Here is a 12997-nt window from a genome sequence, read left to right as displayed (position 1 = left end):
ATTCTTGGCCCAAGTCTTAATTTTCTCACAGTACTGAAGCTCTGTATTTCATTAGAGATATCACCTTAAATCCCTGTGTGTCCTTACTTGTTTGAATGGGGTTTCTCTTCTCCAGATTCATCTGTATCTATTTTGAAGGTGAACTAATAAATATCAAAATATGTTTTTGAAAACTATTGATGGTAAGGGACAGGGTTGGGCTTTTTATTAGCTTGTTTTTTAGATAAAGCCCAAAGCTTACGAGCCCGAATTTTCTTCATTTCAAATTCGTATCATATAATCACTTTGTATTGAATCCTGAGGTTGAAAACACCAAAAACACCCCTGTTAGGATTGAGTCCAGCTTTTATTCCACAGCCAAAGTTATTCTTGCACTTTCTGTCTCAACTAACTTAGAGAATTTCGAATGGTGATAACCAAAACTCACAAAATCTTTTCACCCTACACAATATAAATAATATTGTCACTAGAATTTGAGTCTATAGTTCTCCTATAAAGGCAAAACATGAAAACTCGAATCTTAGTACGAGCTCAACTCTTAGTGTGCCAAATGTTGTTTATTCTGTATTCAGGCTGCTTTTTTGTAAATGCATTCTAATCTATACAAAAACAACAACAACAACAACAACAACAACAAAATGCTTTTTTTCCCTGAGGCATTATTTCAATCTACTGCTTGATCCACAAACACATAGCCTACAGTATCACTGCTTCCTTTTTACTTATTTAAAATGATAATAGTTCCACAGTTTTTTCTTGATAGATTAAGTAACACATGCCTATTGAAAATTTTCACAATCCAAAAAAAGAAAAAAGAAAAAAGAAAAAAAGGAATAAGAAATAAAAGGGAACTGAAATTATTTTTTCCTCTGATATTGTTTTAGCTAATGAAATTATTTAGTTGAAACTGAAATTATTTATCATGGCATTAATCACAATAGAAAAAAAAATGGATAGCCAGCAAAGTCCCCATCTTTCAGGAATTTATAATGCAGAACTATGTGCCCATGTCTCTGGGTCAGCCATTTGTCACTCAGGAATCTATTAGAAAATCAATCCAATTGGTCTAAAATTACATTAGCATTATTTAAGATATTAAACTAATTAGATAGGAATGTTTAGCTCCAAGCTAAGTCCTAATCATTCCAATAGAATTATCTGCTATTAGCATATAAAGAGATAAAAATATAGCATAGATAGTAAAGACTTTTTACTATTAGTAAGTCACAAGTCCTAGGAGAAAGGGTGGGAGCCTAGCTTGGGGCATGATTAAGGCAAAGATAACTCCTCTGACTTTTATATTTAACTAATTAGAAATTTAAATGTTTCATACTCAAGATTATTAATCAAACCAGGGGCACTTGGGAGTTGAATTAAACACTTATAAGGAAGATAGAATTATTCTGAATCATGCTTATTCTAAATTAAATATTTTTGTTACACGGGTTCGGCTGAGACAGATGTGTAAGTACCTCTAATCACACTATCGTTGGACCTATGTGAACATTGACTTCCATCTCTACCAAATCTTTTCTTTATCTGAACATTAAAGACACATTGCACAGGTGGGCAGGTGAGAGAGAGGTGAGCATAAAACTGAGTCAGACAAATCCCCTAAATTACTCTTCCCGAAAACCAGTGCCATACAAAGGTGGATGGATGGAATTTGATGGCCAGCTGGGGAGTCGCTGCTTATTACGTGACCTAAGGCAGGTCAGAGATTTAGTTTTCTAGCCAATCAGAAGGAGGGTAATAACCTATTTTGTGAGAATATTGATAAATGCAGTGAGAAAATACACCAAGTACCTGGAACAAGGCAGGTTTTGAATCATGTTTTGAGTTATTTCCATTCCTTTTGAAAATAAGAGCTACAACACTCTCCCATAAAAATGAAAATTATCCTGGGGTGCCTGGGTGGCTCAGTCAGTTAAGCGTCAGACTTCAGCTCAGGTCATGACCTCACGGTCCATGAGTTTGAGCCCCGCGTCGGGCTGTGCGCTGACATCTCAGAGCCTGGAGCCTGCTTCGGATGCTGTGTCCCTCCTCTCTGCCCCTCCCCCACTTGCACTCTGTCTCGCTGTCTCTCAAAAATAAATAAATGTGAAAAAGAAAAAGAAAATTATCCAGCTGCTCCCATCACTGAAGGCTTTTAGAAAGCATCTGTAAGAAACAGTGTTACACAATGTATCATGTATACTAAAGCAACATTGTCCCTACCCTAGAAACCCTGTAATCCAAGGTTGGCAAAGCTGATGAATTTAAAAAACCTAAATACAAAGGGGATAGCCATTCTAGACGCACTTTCATATGCCGTCCTGAAAAATAGCATCCTGCCCTTAATAATGAGAAATTGTTTGGTTAATCATTCACTCTTTGCATGATACACATGTTAGAGAAATCAATTCATTAAAAAATAGATTGGGTGCTTATTGTGGGTTATTAATTTTGAAAAGCGATAATTACTAAAGCTAGTGGATGACTGTCCATAAAGAACATAATAGCATACCACCTGCTCTGAATATTTGACTTCGTACAAATGTGTATATGCATACGCCTGCATTTATAAATGTAAGTTTACATATTTATTTATATTCCAAGCATTTCTACAAAATATTTTATAGGACTTATAAAAATATATATAATACAAAATAATAAAATATATATAATCAGAGAGAAAGAGACTCTCCCAGTAAAAAGACCGTGAAAAATTGTAAGCACATAAAAGCAGGCCTTAAAGTCCTAAAGTCAGTTACTAAACGTCAATTGCTAATTCGGCCCTGACTTCCCTAAGGGTCAACAGAGGTCAAAATACAGAGGAAACACAGACTCCAGTATCCAAACTGATCATAAGACTGGACATCCTGATTGCCTCCAAGAAGCAATGTTTATCCTTACACTGAGATTCAGTCGAAGTTTCTCTACTGAGGTTTCTCACAAATGGGATACTAAAGGACAAAGTGGACAATGCAACAGGAACTCTTGGAAAGTAAACTAGATTTATTTTTTTTTCAGAAACTATATTCTGAGAATACCACAGTGTAAGTCCAGTGAACTAAACTGAAATCGACTTTGTGGTTGTGGGGAAAATCCCCGGCAAAGAATGTTACTGGCCAAATCATAAAATAAAGGAGATAAAAAGACAAAACCCTCCTGTCCCATTTTCTCACTTGTGAAATGAGGGAAGGGGACTACATCAGTTCTAAAGTTTTTGGCCCACCACAGACCTCCACGATAGCTAACCTGAATGCTTGGGTACTAATATTTATATTAAAAGAACAACAAAAATGTCATTAGTAAAGCTAAGAAAGGGGAACATTTGGAGAGGAAGAAATACCGTATCTTGGGTTGATTGGCAATCTACCATTTCTCTGAGCGAACTGTATGAAGAGAAAACTAGTTTCCACAAACTGGAGGCCTGTTGGCAGTGAGCTTTGTTCGAGTCATTTTAGCAAACATGGTGTTTTTTCACTCATTGTCAATCTTCTAAAATTAGAAGTTTTCACATTAAAAAATGTAAATTTCTGGCTTTTATTAAAAGAGTTGGGGATATGCCTGGATAGCAACAATCAGCTGAAGCTGCATGGCCAAGGTCATATTCTAGTACGAAGTCACATGTTCCTCGGCGTTCCTTACCGTGAAATTAAGTCAGCTGACTTTCGTCATGGGACTTGTGCTATTTGCTTTATGTCACAGATTAAGGAGAACAAAACATAAAATATCTCATATCCAAATTTCCCTTTCAAAAGTGAAAAGATAATAGATGGTTGAAAACAGCTTATTTCAAGAAAAATTAGACCTCACTTCTCAGTGGAAGTAAAGAAGATGGTTACCTAGTTAAATATGATAGTTAATATGACCTGGAAATGGGGAGCCATTGGCCAAAAAGCACTAACTTCCAGTTACAGGATCAGTGAATTCTGAGGGTGTGATGTACACACCATGGTGATAATAGTCGTTGCTACGAGAGCTCTCAAATGTTCTCACCACAAAAGAGACATGATAATAATGTGTGGTGATGGAAGTGTCAGCCAAAGCTACGAGAGCAAGCATTCTGCAACATGTAAGTGTATCAAATCAACATACTGTGCATCTTACGGAATATATTATGTCAATAATATCTCAATAAAACTAGAGAAAATAAATTGCAAAGAATGGAAGAGGAAACTGAGATTAGGAGATCCTCAAGAGCTTTTATTAATCACAATGTGTTAAACTTATTTGGATCTTGGGGCTTGTGAGTGGCTCAGTCAGTTACACGTCCAACTCTTGATTTTGGCTCAGGTCATGATCTCATAGTTAATGAGTTTGAGACCCACGTCAGGTTCTGTGTGAACAGCATGGAGCCTGCTTGGGATATATTCTCTCTCTCTCTCTCTCTCTCTCTCTCTGCCCCTCCCCTGCTCGTTCTCTCTCTCTCTCTCTCTCTCTCTCTCTCTCTCTCTCTCTCTCTCTCAAAAATAAATAAACATTAAAAAAATTATAAACTTTCTGGATCTTGAGTCACATAAAGCAATTATAAATATTAAAAATATGATCTGCTGGGTACATCTACCCAACTCTTTCACAACAGTTACACAGTACCCAAAGGCATTTCTGTTTTATATATAATCTTATACAATAACTTATTTAATATAAAACACCATACTTTGGTTTGACAGGTTGCCTTTACTTCAAAGTATCCTGGAACAACTGAGAAAACAACAAATGATGGTATTTCCAAAAGAATAGTCTAAGAGAGAAAAGAAAATTATCTTAAAAATTGAACTAACTTCCAGAAACTTATCAGTATATAATTTTCTTAAGGTTTACTTGCATGTGAAAAAAACAAATTATATTTTTTTAAGTTTATTTTTACTTATTTTGAGAAAAAGAGAGACAGCACCAGTATGGGAGGGACAGAGAGAGGAGAAGAAGAGACAGAATCCCAAGCAGGCTCCATGCTGTGAGTGCAGAGCTGGATGCAGGGCTCGAACTCACCAGCCAGGAAATCATGACCTGAGCCAAATCCAGAAATCAACCACTTTACCTGGGTAGTTCAGTCGGTTGAGCAGCCAATTTTGGCTCAGGTCACGATCTTGTGGTCTTTGAGTTCGAGCCCCACATCGGGCTCTGTCAGCACAGAGCCTGAGGTCGGCTTTGGATTTTATGCCTCCCTCTCTCTCTGCCTATCTCTCTCTCTCTCTCTCTCTCTCTCTCTCTCAAAAACAAATGAGCATTAAAAAAAGGTCAACCACTTAACTGACTAAGCCTCCCAGGTACCTACAAATTATATGTTTTTAATTATATAAAAATATTACAGATTCAGGTGGGGCAACATGTTTATGGGTTTATAAACGCAAGCACATTAGGCTTAATTAAGCCATTATTCAAGCAGCATGTACTGGAGCCTTACTACTATATTTTAATCATATTAAATTCATTAATATGAGGTTGAATATGAACTCTATAATAAGAAAGATTGAAACCTAGCTACATATAATAAGCTGGGTCTGCAAAAGAAAATTTTTAAGGTTAGAAAGAAGTGCTTAACAGACCTGGATTTAGAAGTTACACTTCATCTTGCCTAGAGTGAATCTAGTCCCTGTATCGTTTATGTTAATTACAGAGCTGCTAATCATACTGGGAAGAATACAAAAACCAAATGGAAAAATCATTCAGGATATAAAGTAAGTTCTGATGAGGAGGAAGTGCAATATTGAATTAAAAGTAGCAACCACACACCTGCTGAGCCTCCGGTGTGTAAGCACAGAGGGGCTCGTCCGTTTGTGGTTGTTCACTCATTTGAACACACGAAATCGGTTTCATTTCTCTGCATTCTTCTGATACACTACAAAGGCCGAGGAAAAATGCTTAGAAGAACAGTAGAAACAAAATAACCACAAAATTCGTAAGCACCGCATGCAGCAACATTACCACAGAGAACATGAAGAACACCAGTGTGTCGTCCAAATTGTGAGCAGATCTGTGCAAGCACTCTCACCGAAGCTGAGGGGCACGATCAGGCGGCAGGGGCGTCTAAGAAGGAAGGGCCGGGCTTCCTGGCTCTTCTTTTCCCAGTATTCTCTTCTTTCAGTGGTAAGTTCAAGATACAGTAAAACTTCAAAAACTGGACTAGAATCCCTCATTAACTGCTGGGATTTTTTCCCCTATTAATTTGGGGGGGCAGTGTCAAATCACACAACCATATGCACACACATTCATACTAGATTTAATTAAACAAATGCATAAAACGTTTGTAAATATACCTTGGACTCAGTATAACCTCAGGGGCGCCTGGGTGGCTCAGTCGGTTAAGCGTCCGACTTCGGCTCAGGTCGTGATCTCGCAGTTCTTGGGTTTGAGCCCCATGTCAGGCCCTGTGCTGACAGCTTGGAGTCTGAAGCCTGCTTCAGATTCTGTCTCCCTCTCTCTCTGCCCTTTCCCCACTCGCATTCTCTCTCTCAAAAATAAATAAACATTAAATTTTTTTTTCTAATTTAAGCTCAAACGCTGTGAATCTTTCACATTCACATTTGTGTAGTAAACGCTGATCTACAGAGTGAGACTAGCTTGCAGTACAGCCTAGCTCTAGCTCGTAGAGTTAAAAGAGGCTTAAGTTCAAAACCCGGCTTTCCCACTTGCTTGTTAAATTAGTAGCCTTCATTGTATTCATCTGTGTAAAATGGGAATCATAATTTACCTCTTAGGGTTGTTATGACAATCGAAAGAAACCATCCATGTCAAGCACATTGGAAGTGGGCACTACACTATCACCAATTCAGTTTTCCTATATAAACTCTTAAAGCAAGTGTGTGTGTGTGTGTGTGTGTGTGTGTGTGTGTGTGTGTGTATTAGAAATCTTTTGGTAAGGCAATCTAATGCAGATTTTGTTAATGAATGTACTCAAACCTGCAAATGCAATTCGTTCTAACACCCTATTACATAATTCTTTCTTTTTATTTATTTTTTAATGTTTATTTATTTTGAGAGAGAGACAGACAAGTGAGTGGGAAGGGAGCCGAGAGAGTAAGAGAGAGACAGAATGAGTGGGGGAGGGGCAGAGGGAGAGAGAGAATCCCAAGCAGACTCCATTCTGTCACGTTTCATGAACCGTGAGATCATGACCCGAGATGAAATCAAGAATTGGACGCTGAACCGACTGAGCCACCCAGGTGTCCCTATTTCCTTCTTTTTCACAGTGTTATTTTCCTACTTCGCCGAGAAGCAATACCTACCACCTGATAAGAGAAGCTGAGAATCAGATGGGGCTGGGTTTGAATTAGCTGAGTGACTGAAAGTTACTTAAATTTTCCTATTCTCAGCTCTTTCTTACTTGGAATAATTCTTGGTAGAAAGATTAAAGGGGTCATTTGACACAGAGTAGGACCCAAAATAAATCGTAGCTCTTATTAATATTATAATCTAAGTAGTTATTCAATCTTTACATTAAATTTTTTATTACAGTACTCAAATATTTAACTTGTATCATAAGCGAGGCTTAACATTAATAATATTTAAAGGATATTTTTAAGTCCTTGAATAAAATGGCTTCACTTTACTACCAATTTCCGTGATTTAAAAGATAAATGAATTTAGTTAATTGGAAGAACAAAAGCTGTCTAGTTTACCAAATTATTGACGTTTGTCGAGTGATGTGGCCTCTTGGGTGAAAGAGAAATGTTAACAGATAAAAAAAGAAAGGAACATGTGATACTAAGATATTTAGGGAAATACATGTTGTCACATGTTGATACTCTGGAGCCCTGGTAGTTTTCCATGAGATGCAAACACAGTAATCATTTTTCCATCTTAGACATGCTCCGACATGAAAATAATTCAAAGCATAATAGACGTCCTTTTCCACCAGGATTGAAGAATCAGAATGACAATAACATATTTTTGTAGAAAGAGTGTAAAATCATTATTATATTGTTCACCCTATTTCAGAAAGAACCAAAACTCCTGCCGTGAACTCCAGCAACAATAGATTTTTAAATCAACAGCTGGTTAACGTTATAAGAATGAATCATGGAGCAGAAGTGACAGCTGGATAGGATCCAGGGAGCCCAAAAGATACTAGAGATAATTTTGGCATTTTAAAGGGAGACTTTCTTGAGTGCCTCTGACCTGGTGCTACATACATCTTAATTTAAGGCGACAGATAGTGTGATAAAAAACAAAGTACAATTATAATTTAAACCCAAAGGATCTAGACAAATACAAGTGTCTTAAAAGGTGGTGTATTTTCCAATCACGGCAAAGCATTCACTTCACCCGAGATCTCTTGGTTAAATCCTGGAAATATCTAGTGTTCCACTTAGAACCGTTTAATGTTTATTTTTTTTTATATAAGGAATAAATTGGATCTGTTTTATGGTCAAGTTAAAACAAGACTTCTACCTAGAAGCTTGACAGGTAAAGCCACACCAATCTTTTCAGCTTTAAAACCAGTCAAAAAAAAAAAATCTGTTTTATGCTTCTCAGACTAGACAACAAAGTCATGAGAGGTTTTCCCCTTCAGATTTAGTGTAAATGTCCCCACCTGACACACACAAAAGCCGAACTATCAAACGGAATGATGATACTGGTGTTCAACACCTGCATTTCAGAGCCGCCAACAAAGGGAGACGGAGACTTGGCCTACACACCTGTCGGATGGGCGGATACCTTTCACCTCTTCTGCTCCTGATGGGTCCCCGCAGGACAGAAGTGGAAAAACACACTCTTCAAAGGGTGACGCGCAGAAGAACAGGCGAACAAAACTTCTGCGTATTCCGAGGTTTATGTGCCGAGTCATAGGGTTTATCTGGCAACATGCTTGGAAGGAAACTATACACTAATAGAAAAAAAAAAAAAAAAGTTTAGTTTGCTCCTAAACAAAAATGGGGGGAGGGGAAGGCAAATTTCTAAAAACACCAAAGGAAGATTAGTTATTATTTAAAGGAATCTAAATGTACGACATTCGGTAGCAGGTATGGTAGCTAATTTTTACGTTATTACTAGAAAATGTATCAAGCATAAATACAGCCTATGTATATTTCTGGAAAAAGAATTTTGAAAAACAGTTATCTTATGAATACCAGACACGTATGTAGTTTACAGTCTTTAAACACTTATTTGCATACTTAATTTAATGTCGTATGTATTCGTATCATTTTAAAAATAGTATACAATTGTTTTAATCTACTCTTTTGAAACCTTGAGATGATAAGTGGATGAGTCACTAAGAAATGAACAGGTACAGAACCTGTTTGGGAAATGTTTAACCAAGCTGCTTAAAGTAAGAGAAAAATAAAAATTCTAATAATTGTGTAACTCAAAGTATCACATTATAGAAAATCTGAAAGATTTCACTTGTAATACCACTTAAAATAGCAGTATGTGTAAAAGATAATAAAGTATTAGGACTTTGTATATGTTAAAGCAATTGGGACTTAATTACATCTAAAAATGTTTTTCAAACACTGGGTTAAATGTCTATGTCACCAAACAATAAGACGTCTTTAAAGCATTTTAATTTATAAAATAATCATTTCAAATTACCCTATGCATCTAAAAGGATTTCACAAAACAAGATTTTTGAGGAGCTTTAATAATGATTTGGATGCACAGAATTCTTTTTTTTTTTTCATCAATAAAAAAATAGGGATATTCAGGTACACCACCGTCATTTCTAACACTGCAATTTGTTTCAAGGCTAGAGGGGGGAAGCTAAAAGTTCGTGTGCATTTCTGATGACAGATGCGGACAGGAGCAGAATCTCTTTGGAGTTTCTGGAAGATGAAAAACAAACAACTTTCGTGCTCTTTTCTTAAGAGAGACAGAACAGATTTGTGAAGCTACCACCTAGCCAAATATCAAGCTCTGGAATTCTTCCCAACAGTTGCGACTGGGTAATGTTTCTATTGAAATGAAGTGACTTAGTCATTTACGTATAATTACCATTCAAAAGAGCAAGTGCACGGACGAGACCAGAACGTCTCCAGAACAAACCACCCCTCCGTGGCCATCCTCCTAACCCGTGCTTGAACTTTGGCGGTAGTTAAAACTCAAACTGGATTGTCCACTACCTATAAATGAAGCTGAAATGTGCCGACTGTGAGGATAAGTTTCGAGGAAGCTAATAGGTTTTAGTGTCTGAAACTTTTGGTAATCTGGCTTTAAGTGTCACAGGTCTTTCAAGGTGGATTCCATCTGTCCTATAAAGTTATGTATTGAAACATAATGCATCCCTTTGATCTCCTTTGTAAAAACCCTATGAAGTCAACAAAATGCCCCCATTGACTCAACAGCCAGATCCCCAAACTGTTGACACGAAAGATTTTAACACTTGTAAGTGTTAGTAAACAGTAAGGCAGCTATGTGTTGAAAGCCTCTCAATAAAAGGAGTTGGTGATAGGCTGAGTCTTGCCACAAGTACAGACTGTCCTACTAATATTTTGTACCAAAATCAGACAAAAGAGCACGGTTTGAACCAGAATTAGGCTTGGTAATGTCCATTCACATACAACCCCTAAGTTATTCCCTAATAAAGTATTTATATTTTATTTCCGAATCATTTGAGTTAGTGGAAAAAAGTATTCCAGCAACATAGATTCATACTATGGTAAAGAACATAAAGAATATATACATGGATGTGGACTTACGTATGTATGTATTTTTGTTTGTTTATAATGTTATGTATTTGTGTATATATGTATGCACATATTCAAGGAAGGTGCATAGAGGGAACAGGGTGCAGAGAAAATTATGTTGACTTTTTCAGTCAGAACGATCCAAGTCCAAATATTGGCAATTACTGCTGAGTAGCCTTGATCATTTTTCTTATCTTTAAAAATGAATAAGTATTAATACCTACTTCACTGATTGTTAGATTGAGATCAGCAATATTAAGCACTTAGAATAGTAGCAATCAACAAATACTATTTCTCTTTTCCTTCCCCATATCATCATCATACCCAGACTTGAGTCCAAGTTTTTAATCCAATTTTAGAATTTAATTAGTCTGTTATTTCAGCATTAACATATGTCCTCAAGTTCTTGAGACATTGAACACAGACTCAGTAGGCTCTTATTGAAAGGCAAGGGAATGTGGTCTGTCTCAGGTTTGCAATTCCCTGCTGATCTAACAAAGCAAAATCTTGTTCCTCCTTCAACAACCTGGTCAGGTGTCATATCCTCTATAAAGACTCCCATAATCCTGCTGGGCAACAATAATTAAATGTTCATTTCTCTGTTCTCCCAAATCTTGGCTCATACTATTATCATAGTACTTATTATATTCCATTCTACTTACTTTTTGTCATGCTGTTATCATATTATTAAATTGCATTATACCTACTTCTTGTCCTACCTACTTTATCTCAGAGAAATTGAGTTCCATGAGGTTGGGATCCGGGTCTTAGCCTTCCTGACATCACCATCATGTAGCACGGAGCCTGGTAGAAACATACAACAAAAAGATATAGGGAAGCAGGAAAGGAAGCCAGAAGGACTAGTTCCCTACTTTTCTTATACTGTGTCTTTGATCATGGACTCAACAACAAGTAAGGTTTAAAAATAAATAATTCCATTAACTGGAAGAATCAAATAGTTCTAAGTCCTCCCCAATCTTGAAATATGATTCTATATTATTTCAGCATCTCACTTGTGAGCTGCCTCAAAGATCTGCAAATTTTGTAACACCATCTAGCCAAGCATATGACAGATGGCTCTGAGATCAGCACTGTATTTTTGTGTGTGAACCAACAAACATTCTATCCAGGTGGCATCTGTGTACACATATTAGAAATGCTAGAGGCTTTAAGCTTGCAAACAGAGCCCTAAGTGAGGAAATGCACATGCCATGTGAATTTGTATAAGCACATGAGCCTTTTACCTAATTCAAAATTAGAACTCACATATAGCTGTCCATTTACAGATTTACTCCCTCTTCTCAGCTAGCCAGTCTTACTCAGATTCCCTTCTGGGTATAGCTTTTTCCTAGACATTTCCGTTTATACACACATATACACATGCACACACATCTATGCACCTACATATACGTAAGTGCCACTTTCTCTCAATCATCTTCCACAGTGATTGCCACCGAAGTGATCTGCCTAACACTCAAATCTGGTCATTTTGCTTCCATACCACAACTTCTACATCACCAATGATAAAGTCAAAACTAACTGTATACTAGTCATAAGCAAATTACCTTCCACTTACCAGTTATACCAGGCTCCCTTGGGTCTCTATTCTTCTGCACATATTTTTTCCAAATACTAAGTTGCCATTTTCATGCTTCTCTTATTTAAAAAAATATTTCCTTTCCTCTCTCTTTTTTTTTTTTTTTTTTTTTTTGGAGAGAGAGAGAGAGAAAGGGCACAAGTGAGCAAAGAGCAGAGAGAGAGAGAGAGAGAGAGAATCCCACAAGGGGCAGAGAGAGAGAGAAGTGGGGCTCGTACTCACCCGATATGGAACTTGAACTCATGAACTATGAGATCGTGACTTGAGCTGAAGTCAGATGCTTAACTGACTGAGTCACCCAGGTGCCCTGCTTCTGTTTTCAGGTCAACTGTCAACCTGTCTGAAAAACTTCCAATGACAACACTTTCTCCCTTTGCCCACTGAAGAGTTGGATGCCCATCTACTCTGCCCCCAGGACACCCTGTGTAGATGTATATACCATGCCTCATAAACTGTACTACATATTTTACATATATACTTGCCTCACAAGATTGTATGCTACTTGAGAATGGGAATGAAGTCTTGTTCATTAATTGTACACTCAGCACGTAGAATCCTGCATGTGCTTACTTATTTGTTAAATAAGTAAATGACTATATGGATACTATCTATAAAGTATTCATAATAACTTTATAAGGACATCCATGGAATTTCAAAGCTTAAAACAAACACTAGAAGATATCATTGAAACATTGGGGATCAGAACTAAAGAAGTCGGCATAATAGTACCCCCTTGAGGCTCCCAGATAGTGCGAGAGCAGGCATGGCGCCCATTGGCTGGCCTGCA

General features: G+C 37.2%; 1 long non-coding RNA gene across 1 annotated transcript in view; it reads right to left on the bottom strand.

Moving 5' to 3' along the window:
* LOC109277211 (uncharacterized) overlaps positions 1 to 12303 on the bottom strand; it is a 45866-nt gene extending 33563 nt beyond the window's left edge. Inside the window, exons 1-2 of the long non-coding RNA XR_008421562.1 lie at positions 12190 to 12303; positions 8628 to 8815 (exon numbers count right to left, since the gene is read on the bottom strand). This is a non-coding gene — a long non-coding RNA (uncharacterized LOC109277211). The remainder of the gene's footprint in view (positions 1 to 8627; positions 8816 to 12189) is intronic.
* Positions 12304 to 12997: the final 694 nt, after the last annotated feature.

This window comes from Panthera pardus, unplaced genomic scaffold (genome assembly GCF_024362965.1).
Source record: "Panthera pardus isolate Hobbes unplaced genomic scaffold, ASM2436296v1 HiC_scaffold_13, whole genome shotgun sequence".
Taxonomy (NCBI): Eukaryota; Metazoa; Chordata; class Mammalia; order Carnivora; family Felidae; genus Panthera; species Panthera pardus.
This window is presented reverse-complemented; position numbering and strand designations above follow the sequence as displayed.